The 14,353-nt window shown below is 39.4% G+C and overlaps 1 protein-coding gene across 1 annotated transcript in view; it reads right to left on the bottom strand.

The window, feature by feature from the left end:
* Positions 1-14,353, bottom strand: part of SUSD1 (sushi domain containing 1) — a 334,279-nt gene that overhangs the window by 27,620 nt on the left and 292,306 nt on the right. The window lies entirely within an intron of this gene.

The following is a 14,353-nucleotide window of genomic DNA, read 5'->3' as shown; positions in this document are numbered from 1 at the left end:
TCAAATAAACCTGTCAAAGTTTCACCTTGGGATATAAATGCTCTAATATTGCCAACATAATTAAAATATTTTTGGAGCATTCCTTTGGGAATTGTGCTAAGTATTATGGCTATCTGTGTTAGTCCCCCTACAAAACTATAAGACCCTTGAGGGCAAGAATAATGCCTTATCTACATTCTGTATCTCCCCCAGGATATATTATAGAGCTCTCCATGCAGTAGGTGCTCCTGCATGTTGAATATTCTCCTCAAGATGGCAGACTGAGAGGAAATGGAACATCCCAACTCTCTCACAGCTCTAGCAAGAATAAAAATAGAAGGGGCAGCTAGGTGGCGCAGTGGATAGAGTACCGGGCCTGAAGTCAGGAATACCTGAGTTCAAATCCAGCCTCAGACCAAACACTTGACACTTACTAGCTGTGTGACCCTGGGCAAGTCACTTAACCCCAATTGTCTTTAAAAAAAAAGGAATAAAATGGAAAATTAGAATGAAAAATGATCAAGAAACACAGTAAATACATTTGGTTAGCCCAGGTCTGCCTATATATACTATAAAAGATGTTTAGCCAAAAAGCCCAGCCTGGAAGTCCCTAGACAGAGCACAGAAGTCTTTTAACACATGCATCAGGGGCAAGCCAGGAACTATACTCTAAAAGTGATGAAATTGTTCATAGCCTTTGACCCAGAGATATTAAAAGTCTGTATACCAAAGTGATTGAGGACAGAGGAAAAAAGACTTATAAGTACAAACACATCTTCGCAGTTTTTTTTTATAGAAACAATGGAAGTACACAATAACTGAGAAATGGCTAAATAAAAATTATGGTATATAAATGATTATTAGGTGCCTACTGTGCACCATTAAAAGTGTTTTTTGACAAGACCAATAACTATGACATTGCCTCATCAAGCTGTCTTCCAGGTCCATTGCTTTAGTTTGGAGAGATCTCAAGAGTTATTCCAATTCTATAGTGGTGGTTGTTGTTTTTTTTTTTTAACTCTGCTGTTCTCCCACAGTTACATGTTAGGATCATATGAGATTTCTTGCAAGTTCAACTACAGAGTGACTGTTTTGTCTTTTTGTCCTCAATATCTAGTGCAACGACTTTGTACACAGCAGAAACTTAATATGCCTATGCCAACCATCAACCAATCCACCAACAGCCAAAGCCCTGGTAATAACATCAAGTTAAGCATTAAAATAGGAGATTTATGCTCTCCAAAGGTGTTTGCTAATGGTCTGGAGGACGTGCTATATAAGGTACAAATATATTCTCTAGATGTACTGAATGCATAGTGCATTATAGCACTATATGTGCTATATAATAGCATGTGTCTGCATAATAGCATTCATAATACCTGTTAATATAGGACTTCTTCAATTAGATACATGATTTTTAAGGAGAACAATCTAACAATCCATGTAGGAAAAATCAAATGGATGCACATGACTGTTGTCCAGCTTATGATATGTCTGATGGTCAGTCCTCTGAGTTAAATCAACAGCATATATATTTGGTGCAGGTACTAAAACATTAAATAGTCTACAACTAGGCCCATAAGTGATCTGAAAGAAGAGGGTAGAGTGAATTAAGTTTGAGAAAGTGCAAAGTGCTCTTAAAAATCTCTAATAATCTTAATAACTTAAATGACTTAATAACTTAAAAATCTCTAATAATCTCTACTGGGTATTTTTTTTGTTTTTTTGTTTTTAGGCAATTGGGGTTAAGTGACTTGCCCAGGGTCACACAGCTAGTAAGTGTCAAGCATTTAGTCTGAGGCTAGATTTGAACTCAGGTCCTCCTGACTTCAGGGCCGGTGCTCTATCCATTGCACCACATAGCTGCCCCTAATAATCTCTATTGTTAAAATCTATCTTTGCAACATAAATGTTTTCCTGGTAATGCTGTATGGCTACAGCATGATATGGCTATCAATCTTGGAATATCACAATCTCTAAAGCAGCAGTTATCAAAATGTGGTTCAGGGATTCCTTGCTTTATTTTTCATCATTTGTTATATCTCTTGCCAATATGAGGTCATGAGGATGGGTTTCGGCTTAAATGCAGCAATTAACTCAGCCACCATGGCACTGAGGAAATTAAAAGAACATGTTTCAGGCTCTGAAATATAGATTTGACAGTCATCTATATAGATGTGATAGCTAATTCAATGACAGTAACTGAACTGTCTGAGTGGGTAGTTGTATCAAGAGAAAAGAATAGGGATGAGGACAAAGTTAGTCTTGGGAAATGCTTATAGTTAAATGTTAAGGAGAATGGTCAGCAAAAGATCGTAGGCTTAAAGCTAAGAAAGCCTTAACAGGTTATCGAGACCAACCTCTTCAATCTACAAATGAAGAATCTGAGCTCCAGAAATGTTAGTTGATTTGCTGAATATCATACAGGTAGTATAGGGACATGAACTAAGGATCTCTGACTCCAGAATCAGTGTTTTCTCCATGGTACCATACTGAACGAAAAAGAGAAACAATCAGGGAGGTAAGAAGGAGAAGGCCTAGATAGCACAGAAACCAAGACAGCAGAGACATTCTAGAAGTAGGGGGTGGCCAAGAGTGCATAAAAACTGCACGAAGGAGACCGGCAAAATGACCTTTGCGTTTGGTTAGAAGGAAGTCATTAGCTACATGAGGAAACTTAATTCTTTTAAACATAGACGAGCAAAATCTTAGAATTGAAATAACTGCAGAAGTCATTTTGTCAACTCATGCCTGAGAATTGCTCTACAATATACCTTATACTTATGTGATCATCCAAATTTTGTTTCCCTGGCTTTCTTCAAGACTTAGCTCAAATACTACCTTCCGCAAGAGCCTACTCTGATCCTCAGTTCTGGGGTATCTCCAGTCATCACAAGTCCTCTCCTCTGAAATTACCTTCTGTTTACACTGTATATATCTTATATGTAGCTATTTACATGTTGTCTCTATTGTTAGATTATAAGCTTCTTGAGGACAGGGAAAGTTTACTTTTTTTGTATCCCTCATGCTTAGTAACATGTTTCATAAATAGTAGGCATTTAATGAATGCTTGTTGATTGACTCACTGGTTGCAGATCTTCAGTGACAGACAAGCTACTACCTCCTATGACAGCTCATTCCACTTCTGAATAGCTCTAACTTTTAGGAAGTTTTCCCATACATCAATGCAGAATTTCCCTCTCTGCAACTTCCATACATGATTCTTATTTATGTCTTTTGTTGCCAAGCAGAACAAGTCTAAGCTCTCTTCTATGTAATAGTCTTTCAGATATTGGAAGATATTTCATTTCCCTCCTAATCTTCTATTCTCAGCTTAACACCCCACATTCCTCCAACCATTTCTCACATGATACGATATAAACGTCTTCCATCATCTTCACCAAACTTCTCTAAATGGTCTCCCACTTTTCACTATTCTTCCAATTGGTCAAATGTATATACAGTTATCTCTTCCACATCGTGACTTTCCACATTGCAATTCTGATATATCATGGGTCAGCATAAGAAATTAAATGGGATTTTGAGAGGAGTTTTACAGAAGCCACAGACTACACACAAAGGCCAGCAGATGACACAGAGCCTATGACCAAGTACTTAACCCAAATTTTACAATAAGGTACTGTAAACACCCCATAAAAGAAAAAGAAAAAATTCAGAAAAAAGGCCCAAATATTTTAACGTAGATTTTCTAGATTGCAGGGGCACCAAACCCATAACTCCCACAATGTGGAAGGGATAATTGTACCTTTTTTGTTTGTTTGTTTCTCTTGTCTTTTATATATCCATTTCAAAGTATCTACTTAATCTTGACTCTCTGATCAGGAATATTTATAAGTTCTCTATTTCATTAAACATCCATTTTTTGCTTCCGTTTCCGGGAGCCAAGATGGTGGAGTAAAAAGGTAGTCACTCTCACCCTCCCTATCAACCTCTGAAAACCCAGAAAATATCACCCCAGAAAAAAAAAACCCTGGAACAACTGAACTAGAAGAAAGATGGGGAGCAGCAGTGCAGCAGCCTAGCAAACGGGTCTCCTCCCAGTGCCTCAGCAAAAATAAGGGAGGCAGAACTACAAGGGGCCCCAGGTGTATAAGTACCCTGCAGCATTCTGAAAGGAGGTCAAGAAAACAACCTAAAGGCTTCCTACAGCCCCGGCCTTGTTGGTTCCAGCCCAATGCCAGGTGAGCTGTCCAAGCCCTGCAGCCTCCAATTGTGAAGAAATCCTGAAGCACAGGTGGTAGAGCAGGCAAACACCAACACCTGGACCTGGACCTCCTAGTGCCTCAGTGAGGGTGAGGGGAACTGGTGGAAACCAGCTCAGAAAACCACCAGGTGCCTCGCACTCTACCAAAGGAATCTCCCAGTACATTAGCAGGAACGAGGGAGACAACACTGCAGGGGGCCCCAGGCAGATTAATACTCTGCAGCACCCATCTAAAAGGAGTTGAAGAAAGCTAAAGGAAAGGAAAAGCAGGCAACCTAGAATTGCCTGAAAGTTCCAGCCTTGCTGATTCCAGCCCAGCACGAGGTAAGCTGCCAGAAACCTACAGCCTCCAATTGCCAACATAAGAGGCCCCAGCACATAAAGCCAGTGACCAAGACCTAGGCTCCCAACACAAGATGCTTGGGTCAGAACCCTCTGTTCCCCCAGCAGGAGAGCGCAATCTCTCTAAAGGCCAGGGAATAAAGAAACTATGAGTAAAAAGAAACATAGCACAGATTCATATTATGAGAAGAGTGAAGATCAAGACAGAAATTCTGAAGAGGACAACATTGTCAACAAATCCATATCTGCAACATCAAAAGGGAATATGAACTGGTCTGAAGCCCAAAAAGCCTTCTTAGAAGAGCTCAAGAAGGATTTTAAAAGTCTAATGAGAGAGGTAGAAGAGTCCTTAAAAAATACAATTGGCCAATTGGAAAAAAAAGTACACTGAAGAAAACAAGTTCCTAAAAAATACAATTGGCAAAGTGGAAAAAAAGTACACTGAAGAAAACAAATCCCTTAAAAATACAATTGGCCAATTGAAGAAGGAAGTACAAAAACTAACATAAGAAAACAATCTGTTAAAAACTAGAATTGGACAAATGGAAAGTAATGACTCTATGAGAGAGCAAGAATCAGTCAAACAGAAACAAAAAAATGAAAAAATAGATGAAAACATAAAATACCTCATCAGTAAAACAACCAACCTGGAAAATCAATCCAGGAGAGACAATTTAAAAATCATTGGACTATCTGAAAATCATGATGAAAAAAAGAGCCTTGACAGTATCTTTCAGGAAATCATAAAGGAAAACTGCCCAGAAGTCCTAGAACCAGAGGGTAAGGCAACCACAGAAAGAATACACCGCTCACCACCTGAAAGAGATCCCAATTGACAACGCCAAGGAAGATAATAGCAAAATTCCAAAATTACCAGATGAAAGAGAAGGTGCTGTAAGCAGCCAGAAAGAAACAATTTAAATATCACGGAACCACAGTCAGGATTACACAGGACCTTGCAACTTCTACATTAAAAGACCACGGGGAGTGGAACATGATATTCTGTAAGGCAAAGGAGTTTGGATTGCAGCCAAGGATCAACTACCCTGCAAAAATGAGCATGATTCTTCAAGGGAGGAGATGGATATTCAATGAAATAGGGGACTTTCAAACCTTCCTCATAAAAAGACCAGAGCTCAACAAAAAATTTGATCTTCAAGTACAAAATTTAAGAAAGACATAAAAATGGGGCAGCTAGATGGCGCAGTGGATAAAGCTCTGGCCTTAGAGTCAGGAGCACCTGTGTTCAAATCTAGCCTCAGACACATGACACTTACTAGCTGTGTGATCCTGGGCAAGTCATTTAACCCCAATTGCCTTACCAAAAAATAAAAAGAAAAAATAAATAAGAAAAAGAAAGACATAAAAAGGTAAATGGGACAGAAAGATACAAAATGTTATTAATAAGGGTGAACTGTTTACATCCCTACAGGGAGATGACACTTGCAACTCTTGAGAACTGCATTGTTATTACACCATGTTAAAGGAGTATACATAAAGGGGGTGGATATTAGTTGACTTTGAAGTAATGATAAAAAAAAATCTAATCAAGTGGGTTAAATGGATCCTAGTAAGTGGATTAGCCTGATCTTAGAAAATGTACTGAGAAAGGAGGAGGCAGACAAGGGTAAATTACATCACAGGAAAAGACAGAAAATCCTATTGCAACAGAGGGAAAGAAGGGAGGGGGGTGAGCATTGTTTGAACCTTACTCTCATCAGATTTGGCTCAAGAAAAGAATAACATAGTCAGTTGGGTATAGAAATCTAACTTGCCCTATGGGCAGTGGGAGGGAAGGGGTGAAGGAAAAGGGAGGAGGGATAGAAGGGAGGGAAGAAACAGTAAGTGCAAAGGGGAAGAAAAGGAAAAGGGATAATAGAAGGGAGGAGAGACTGAAGGAGGCAGTGGTCAAACGCAAAACACTAGTGAGGAGGGAAAAGGAGAAAGGAGAAAGAAAAGCATAAACAGGGAGAAAAAAGGATGGAGAAAAAGGCACTGATAGTAATCAAAAGTGTTGAGTTTTGTTTCCTCTTTCTGATGGTTCCTCCTATTGGTTTTAATTTTTACTTACAACTTCACTAATGTGAAAATATGTCTAATAGGAATGTAAATGTATAGCCTATATCAGATTGTGCACCGTCTTGGGGAGGAGGTGGGGAGGAAGGGGGAGAAAAATTTTAAACTCAAAAGTATATGGAAGTGATTGTTGATAAATCAAAATAAATTAATTTTTTAAAAAGATCCATTTTTTCCTTATAGGATTATAGTCAGTTTTTCTGAATAGGTTGTTTTTGTTTATAATCCTATATATTTTGCCTTTTGATGTATTCTGTACCAAGCTCTCCTTTTTTATAGTGGCAGGTACCAAATCTTGTATGAGCTGACTGGAACTCCTTGGTACCTTAATACCTCTTTTTCGCTGTTTGTAGTATCTACAGTTTGACCACGATGATCCTGGGAATTTTCATTTTGAATTTCTTTCATGACATGACCAATGGATTCTTTTTATTTTTGCTTTTCATCTGATTCTAAGTGATCTGAACAGTTTTAATTTATGACTTCTTGAAATATAGTATAGAGGAATTTTTTTTAAAGGAGAGGAGTTGATTTTCAGGTAGTCTGATGATTCTTAGATTATCTCTCCTTGACCTGTTTTCCAGGTTTTTTTTTTAATAATACATACTTTTCATTTTCTTCTGGTTTTTTTCTAATATTTTGATTTTGCTTTAAATACTTTCAGTTGTCTCACTGAGTCATTATTTTCTGTTTGGATTATTTTAGCTTTCAGGAAGTTCAGTTCTTGAGTAAGGTGTGCTATCATCTGTCCTAAGGTGTTAATTCTCCTTGCTGTTTTTCTACCCTAACTCTTTCATTTTGCATCTCATTTTGTCTCTGTCAGGAACTCTTGTAGCCTGTGTCTCTAGGACATTATTTTCCCGAGACTCTGCTTGCACTTGTGAAGGAGTTACTTTCTTCCTCTAGGTCTTTGTGCTACTCTTAGTCCAAGGTATTTCTGCATTGTGTTTAGCATTTTCTTCCATTAATTCATATTTGGAAGCTTCAGTTTTTGTATCATGGGCTTGTTCTTGGATCAAACTATACTCCTATAGTACTGGATGGTGCATGTGGGGCCCCACTTCATCCTGAGGTCAGCGATAAAGATTAAGCTCCACCTACTAGAGGAAGGTCTGGCTTTGTCTCCTGTTGTGGCTTGGGCCCAGTCCTGGATGTTAGTCAGGCATGAGCCATCTGGATGCTGAGTCAGCTGGGCTACCTGGATGCTGATCTGGTCCTGTTTCCTGCCATAAACGGGCCCTTGGATTACCAACACTGGGTGTTGTTCCTGTCTCCTGCCTCAGATTAGGATGGGGTTGTACCTCTGTCCTGGTTCTAGCCCTATGTCCTGACTTGGATGGTAGTACGGTCCCTCAGTATCACCACAATGGGCAATGGGACTGACCCTATCTCCTGCTTCAGATTGAGTACCCAGGTTATCACATACTTGGTGATGGTCCAGCCCTTACTCCTGCCTAGAATGGGGTCCCCGGGTTATCCTAACCCAGATGCTGCTCTGAGTCTTTCTTCTGACAAGACAGGGCTTGAAGGTTTCCTGCAATGAGTGATACTCTAGACCTCTTGTCTCGCTATAAGGCCATGCTATTTCACTTGTTTCCGCAAGATTCTGGCAGTCCTTTTGTGTAGTCCTGAACTGGGTAGAGGAGTTCATAGCTGATTCTTTTTTGTTTTCTTCATCTTTGTCCTTCTGATACATTTTTGGATCTTTGCTAGGGCATTTGTGAGAGATTTGGGCTCTTGTAAGCCTAACACAGCACCATCTTCCCATATTTCTCAAGTGCAGGGGATTGCTTAAGAATTATTATCTCAAGCCAGCTCCTGGGAAATTCATGGTCATAAGAAAACAAGTCGACTTTCACTTTATGCCTATGTGAGAGATGGCCTAAAGTACAGTTCCCTCAGGCCTAGGTTTCACTTTTCTAGAAAGCCCTAAGTTGAGTTTCCCCTTTCTCAAAAATCTACGCACTGGCAGTTCCTGGTCACTCCAGCTTCCTGGCACACAAATACATCTAGTTCCCAAATATGGGTATGTTTACTTCTATTGGGTATTAGTTGCTGCGTTTAGATTGTACACCTTGAGTACCCAGCCAGTGGGGGAAAGAGGTAAGAGAGTGGGAGGGGGCACGAATTAGGCCCATAAAACTTTGCTTCTCACAGCCAGCGGGTGCACTCCCTGGCTGCTGCTGCTTGAGCAACGAGGGCTGTGCCCTTTCTCATGAGAAAGAATAAAGACCTTTTCTGTTCTCTAATTCAGACTCCAAACTCTTGATTTTGGTGATCGCATCCCACACACCTAGAATGGCCATCTTTGTGATTTGACTGAAAATACAGTAAACGTTTAAAAAGAAATCTTTGATCCCAAACTTTCTCGTAACAAACTGAACCCCATCAGTACCAGCAATGTATCACCAAGGCCCATATTCACAACTCTACTCAAGTAGAGGGCTCATGGCAAAAGACTTTTCTGTTTGTAATGATTACATTGGTCTCAGGTAGCATTGATACATTTTGGAAGAAGCACAGAACCCTTCTAAATGAGACTCCTAGAACACTCTAAGAGCAGAAACTGTGAAACTATTTATAGTCAAGTGTCTGGTGAAGAGGGAGCCTAAAAACTGGAAACCAATAGTCCAGTGACTTAAGAAAGCAATGAAAATGATAATGACATGCCTTTCCTATTGAGACCTGGGTCTTTTAATACCTGGGAGAAAAACCTATCTTGAATGAAATCAATTTGCTATGAATGTCTCAGATCCAATTTAATTTCCAAGCTGCACCTGCGCCTCTCAGGGGACCTCTGCCCCCCTTCCCCATCAACTTGCCTAGGCTTCTAATATCTTCGCTAATAGCAATTAAACTGAGTCTAGAAATGTCAAGGGACTCTGCAAATGAATAACAGATATCATAAGAAGTCATCTCTCTTGAAGAGCCCTTGTGAACACCTGGGCCCCAAATAGCACCAAAACAGAAACAAACTTGTATGCTGGGTTCTATTTCACTTAGTGATTTTAAAATATTTAGCAAAACAAAGATCTGGTCCCTTTTAGAAACCAAGCTGTAAAATCAAGAAATTATTCACCCTGACAGAGCTTTAAATGAGTTTGAAATGTAACATATTCAGGGACTTTCCATGTACCCACTGAGACAGGGGAATTCAGAGAAGCTTGGAGATCTACGCATCTAGGTCATGTGGTCCTCACAAAGAGAAACTAGAGCCCATTAGCAATAACATTTGGAGAGTGGTAGGAAGGTATTAAAGAAGTAATTAGCATCCTTCTGAATTTATGTGGAGACATTGGAAGAGTACAGAGAGACCAGAGACCATGAAAAGGCCCTGGAGCTTCCTTAGAGTCTGCAGGGAGACAATAGCCTTTCTCTAGGTATAAAGGAAAGCAATGTTTACTTAAGCTGAGCTTATAAGCAGGAAGTACTAAAGGTAGTTAATTAGTACACAGGAGTTGCTATTTTTATCTACTCTTCTAGCTGATAGATTATTTTGATTGTGAAAATAAAACAGAAATAATTTCTTTTTTTTGTGGTGAAATGTTTATATTTGCGTAGTGAGAGGAGAAAGTGACACTGAAAAATTAGGGTTGGATGCAATATAAAGTTTACATGGAAGAGATTTTTTTTTTCAGAATATATTTCGTCCCCAGTCCAACAGAGCCCAGACTGTGGGAAAGCTGTTTGTAATGCTTTATTGGGACTTCAGGCTTTGCTCATCATATTCTCTGGGACTTTAGTCAATCAATAAACATTTGCCAAGCACCTACTATGTGCCAGGCACTGTGCTAAGCACTGAGGACACAAAAGGAGGCAAAACAAAGTCTCTGCCTCAAAGAACCCAAAATCTAATGCGGAGACAACAGACAAATACATCCAAACTAGCTAGGTACAGGATAAATAAGGAAATAATTAATAGAGGAAAGGCACTACAGTTAAGAGGAGCTGAAGAAGGCTGCCTCTAGAAGATGGGATTTTAGGTGAGACTTAAAGGAAGCCAGGCAAGCCAGAAGGCAGAGTCAAGGAGGGAGAACAGTTCTAGGCATGGGGACAGCCAGGGAAAATGCTCAGAGCTGAGAGATGGAGTGTCTTGTTCATGGAACAGCTAGGAGGTTAGTGCCTCAGTTGAACCTATGTATGTGGCCATTGAACGAAATATTCTTCTTCTGGTGAAAAGCAGAGTGGACCCATAGTTTTGGCTGTTCCTTAGAGAAGTAACAATCATTATGGGGAAGTCAGGATTTACTTCTTTTTAGTATTTTTCAATGAAGTCTTTGACTGCAAGCCAACCATGGCCATAAGTGGGTATGAATCTCCTGCAGGCCTTGGGCCACCTTGGACCTAACACAATGTGCTTCAGTGATTTGGACATGAATAACTGGACGAATATTAACACCAGAATTTTTCTATGATTATAGGACTAATGTAAGTTACCTGATTATCAAAAGAACATGAGAATTTGGTTATTCAGCTTAAGCTAAAGTGGGGTCATTCCCAGAGAGGAATCAGAATCTGAACCCAGAAACATAAGAGAGAGATGAAATGGCAGAATTCAGAATTGTGTTATAGAGGAGTCATGATATTACTGAAAATAGGTTCAACTGAGCAAAAAACAGCTTGGAAGTAAAAAATTAGAGATGTTACTCAGCAGATCAACTAGTTTGACAAAGACATGCTCAGTGTGGTATTAGAAAAGCACAGCATGGACCAATTCAACCTAGCAGTGGAGGCATCTGCTCAACATACAGGTTATGTTCATCAAGGACACATTTTATTAACAGCCTGAAAAGAAAGGGGACACTGACGCTCACAGTCCTGAGTTGTGAGTTACCCATATCACATAAGTGTTCTTCATTTTTGTGTTTCCCTGCCAGGTCTATATAAACGTATACCCACTTTTCCCCCACAGAAAGTATGTTGGTAGGAAAGTATGTCCCAGATTTATGTATTTATTACTGTGATGTATTTATTATTCGTGCAATTGTCCTATAAATACTTATGATATTATTATTGCTTTCACCTTATTGTTAAGTAAATGGTTATATTTGAGGTCTAAATGTATCCTCATTATAAGTGGCTGGTTTGGGGTAAATGGAAGCTGCTGAAATGATCTAGGATGAATGATTTGTGCAGAAACAGTTAAAAACACAAGACAGCTTCTAGCTCAATCTCTTCCTTCAAATTTCCTATATGGCAAGTAGTACTCTGTCATTAGACTTCTGATAAAATGATGGAGGGAACCCCAAGGCTTCTCCTTAGAGCATGGACTTAACTTGACAAATCTGGTCCCCTGGCTGCCTTTTACTCTACAAAGAGTTCCTTTTCTGAATACGGTCACTAAAAATCATTCTCAAGGTATAGATGTCCAAGGTATATATATGTTTGTTCAAGAAGCTGGGAAGCCCTGGATCCTCTGAGGAAACTGTTAGTAAGGGAAGCTTCTGCCTTGGAGATGACAACTACAGACATGAAAAAGAGCCTAAGCCCCTAGCCTTGTGAGCCAGAAGACATGGACTTTGAGGGAGATAGTGCAGAGCTGAGGTGAAAGTAAAATGCCTAATCAATAGGCCTGCAAACTGCTTTGTGTTCTGATGCAATTTAAGTATCAAATTATAACTTAAATTACAGCAAATTATAAATTAAAGTTACTAAATCCTGTTTAATGTTTAAGTTTATGTTCAATTTAAATTACTAAATCCTTGTTCTGTTAATGGACATTGTAAATCTTTTGTCTATTATTAGCATTGCTTTTGTTTATAAGAAATAAATACTTCTTCCAAACCTGTTTCTTATTGTACACTGAGTACTTTTCTACTCCTTCTTTTCTGGGTAAATTCTAGGCATGAACCACAACCTAACCTTTAAATAATTTGTCCTGAGGGAATTGGTACAAGGATTTAAGGAACTGAAGAATGTGAAGAAAAGGAAACATAGCTCTCCTCTCATAAAAGACCTGGCTCCCTCAGTATTGAACCTAGTCTCAAAAGCGTGTGTAGGTTCAGAGCAGGACTTCTTAATGGATAAGGGAGTGAGACCTGTGTCCCAACTCTCAGGGATGAGTTCCCATGTCTAGTGTTAATGAAACACTGCTGGGCCCATAGACAAGGAGCACTACAACAGTGGGTAAGTTCCTAATGCTTAGTTATTAGTTCCTAATGATTAGTTAGTTATCATTAGCTGCTAATCAGTTATCATTGATAGGACAAATGGGTTAGTTCAAAAAGAAATTAAACAAAGTCATTAACCATCCCTCTTGCAGACCAATTTTATGCTTTTATTTAGTATTTTATTTTTCCCCAGTTACATGTAAAAACAATTTTTAACATTCACTTTTAAAACTTTGAGTTCCAAATTCTTTCTCTTCCTCCCTCCCCACTCTCACCCTCATCAAGAAGGCAAGCAATTCAATATGGCTTATACACGTGCAGTGATGTAAAATATATCCATAATAGTCATGCTGTGAAAGAAAACATGGACAAAAAATCCTCAAAATATTTAAAAAGTAAAAAAAATTATTTTTCAATCTATATTAAGACACCATTAATTCTTTCTCTGGGGATGGATAGCATTTTTCATCATAAGTCCTTCAGAGTTGTCTTGGATCGTTGTATTGCTGAGAATAGCTAAGTCATTGGCAACTGGTCATCTTACAGTATTGCTGTTACTTTGTACACAGTACATTTCACTTTGCATCAGCCCATGCAAGTCTTTCGAGGTTCTGAGAGCAACCTATTCATCATTTCTTATTGTACAATAGTATTTCATCATAATCACATACCACAACTTGTTCAGCTATTCTCCAATTGATGGGTTTCCCCAAAACTTCTAATTCTTTTATCCCAAAAAAAGAACTGCTATAAATATTTTTGTACATATACATCCTTTTCCTTTTTATTTTTATCTCTGTTGGGATACAGACCTAGTAGTAGTATTGCTAGGTCAAAGGATATTGCATGGTTTTATAGCCCTTTGGGTATAGTTCCAAATTGCTCTACAGAATGGTTGAATCAGTTCACAACTCCACCAGTGCATTAAAATCTCATTTTTCCCACCTCCCCTCCAACATTTGTCATTTACCTTTTCTGTCCTATTAGTCAGTATCTAATTGGTATGAGGCAGTACCTCAAAATTGTTTTAATTAGCATTTCTCCAATCAATAGTGAGTTATTTTGTCACATGGCTATAGACAGCTTTGATTATTTCATCTGATTTGCTGGGGCTGGGGCTGTGCTGGCACAGCCTGTGCTGCACTATGCTCCACTCTCAGCCAGGTGCAACAGACCTTTCCTGCTGACCTTCTAAGTTGTCTCTGGCGTCTAGGGGCTGAGAGGTTTGGAAACCGCTGCTGCTGCTGCTGCTGCTGATTCAGTCACTCCCAAAGTCTGCTCCAGGCTTGCTGGGGCTTGGTCTGCACTGGTGCACCCTGTGGCCTGTGCTGGACTGTGCTCCTCTCTCACCCTAATGCAACAGACCTTTCCTGCTGAAGTTCCAAGTTGTCTTAGGCTGGAAATTTGTTTCACTCCATCTTTTTGTGGGTACTACTGCTCTAGAATTTGTTTAGAGTCATTTTTAAAAGGTATTTGGAGAGGTTTGGGGGAGAGCTCAGGTGAGTCCCTGCCTTTACTCTGCCATCTTGGCTCTGCCTCCTAAGTCAGACCAATTGTTTTAAGCTTAGGTTGTGACTCATGGTTAGAGTTCCCTGAAAAACAAGTGGGAGGTGGGGAGAAG

Source organism: Phascolarctos cinereus, unplaced genomic scaffold (assembly GCF_003287225.1).
Source record: "Phascolarctos cinereus isolate Bilbo 61053 unplaced genomic scaffold, phaCin_HiC Scaffold_4;HRSCAF=312, whole genome shotgun sequence".
Lineage (NCBI taxonomy): Eukaryota > Metazoa > Chordata > Mammalia > Diprotodontia > Phascolarctidae > Phascolarctos > Phascolarctos cinereus.
Note: the sequence above shows the minus strand (reverse complement) of the source record. Positions and strands in the feature narration are given on the sequence as shown.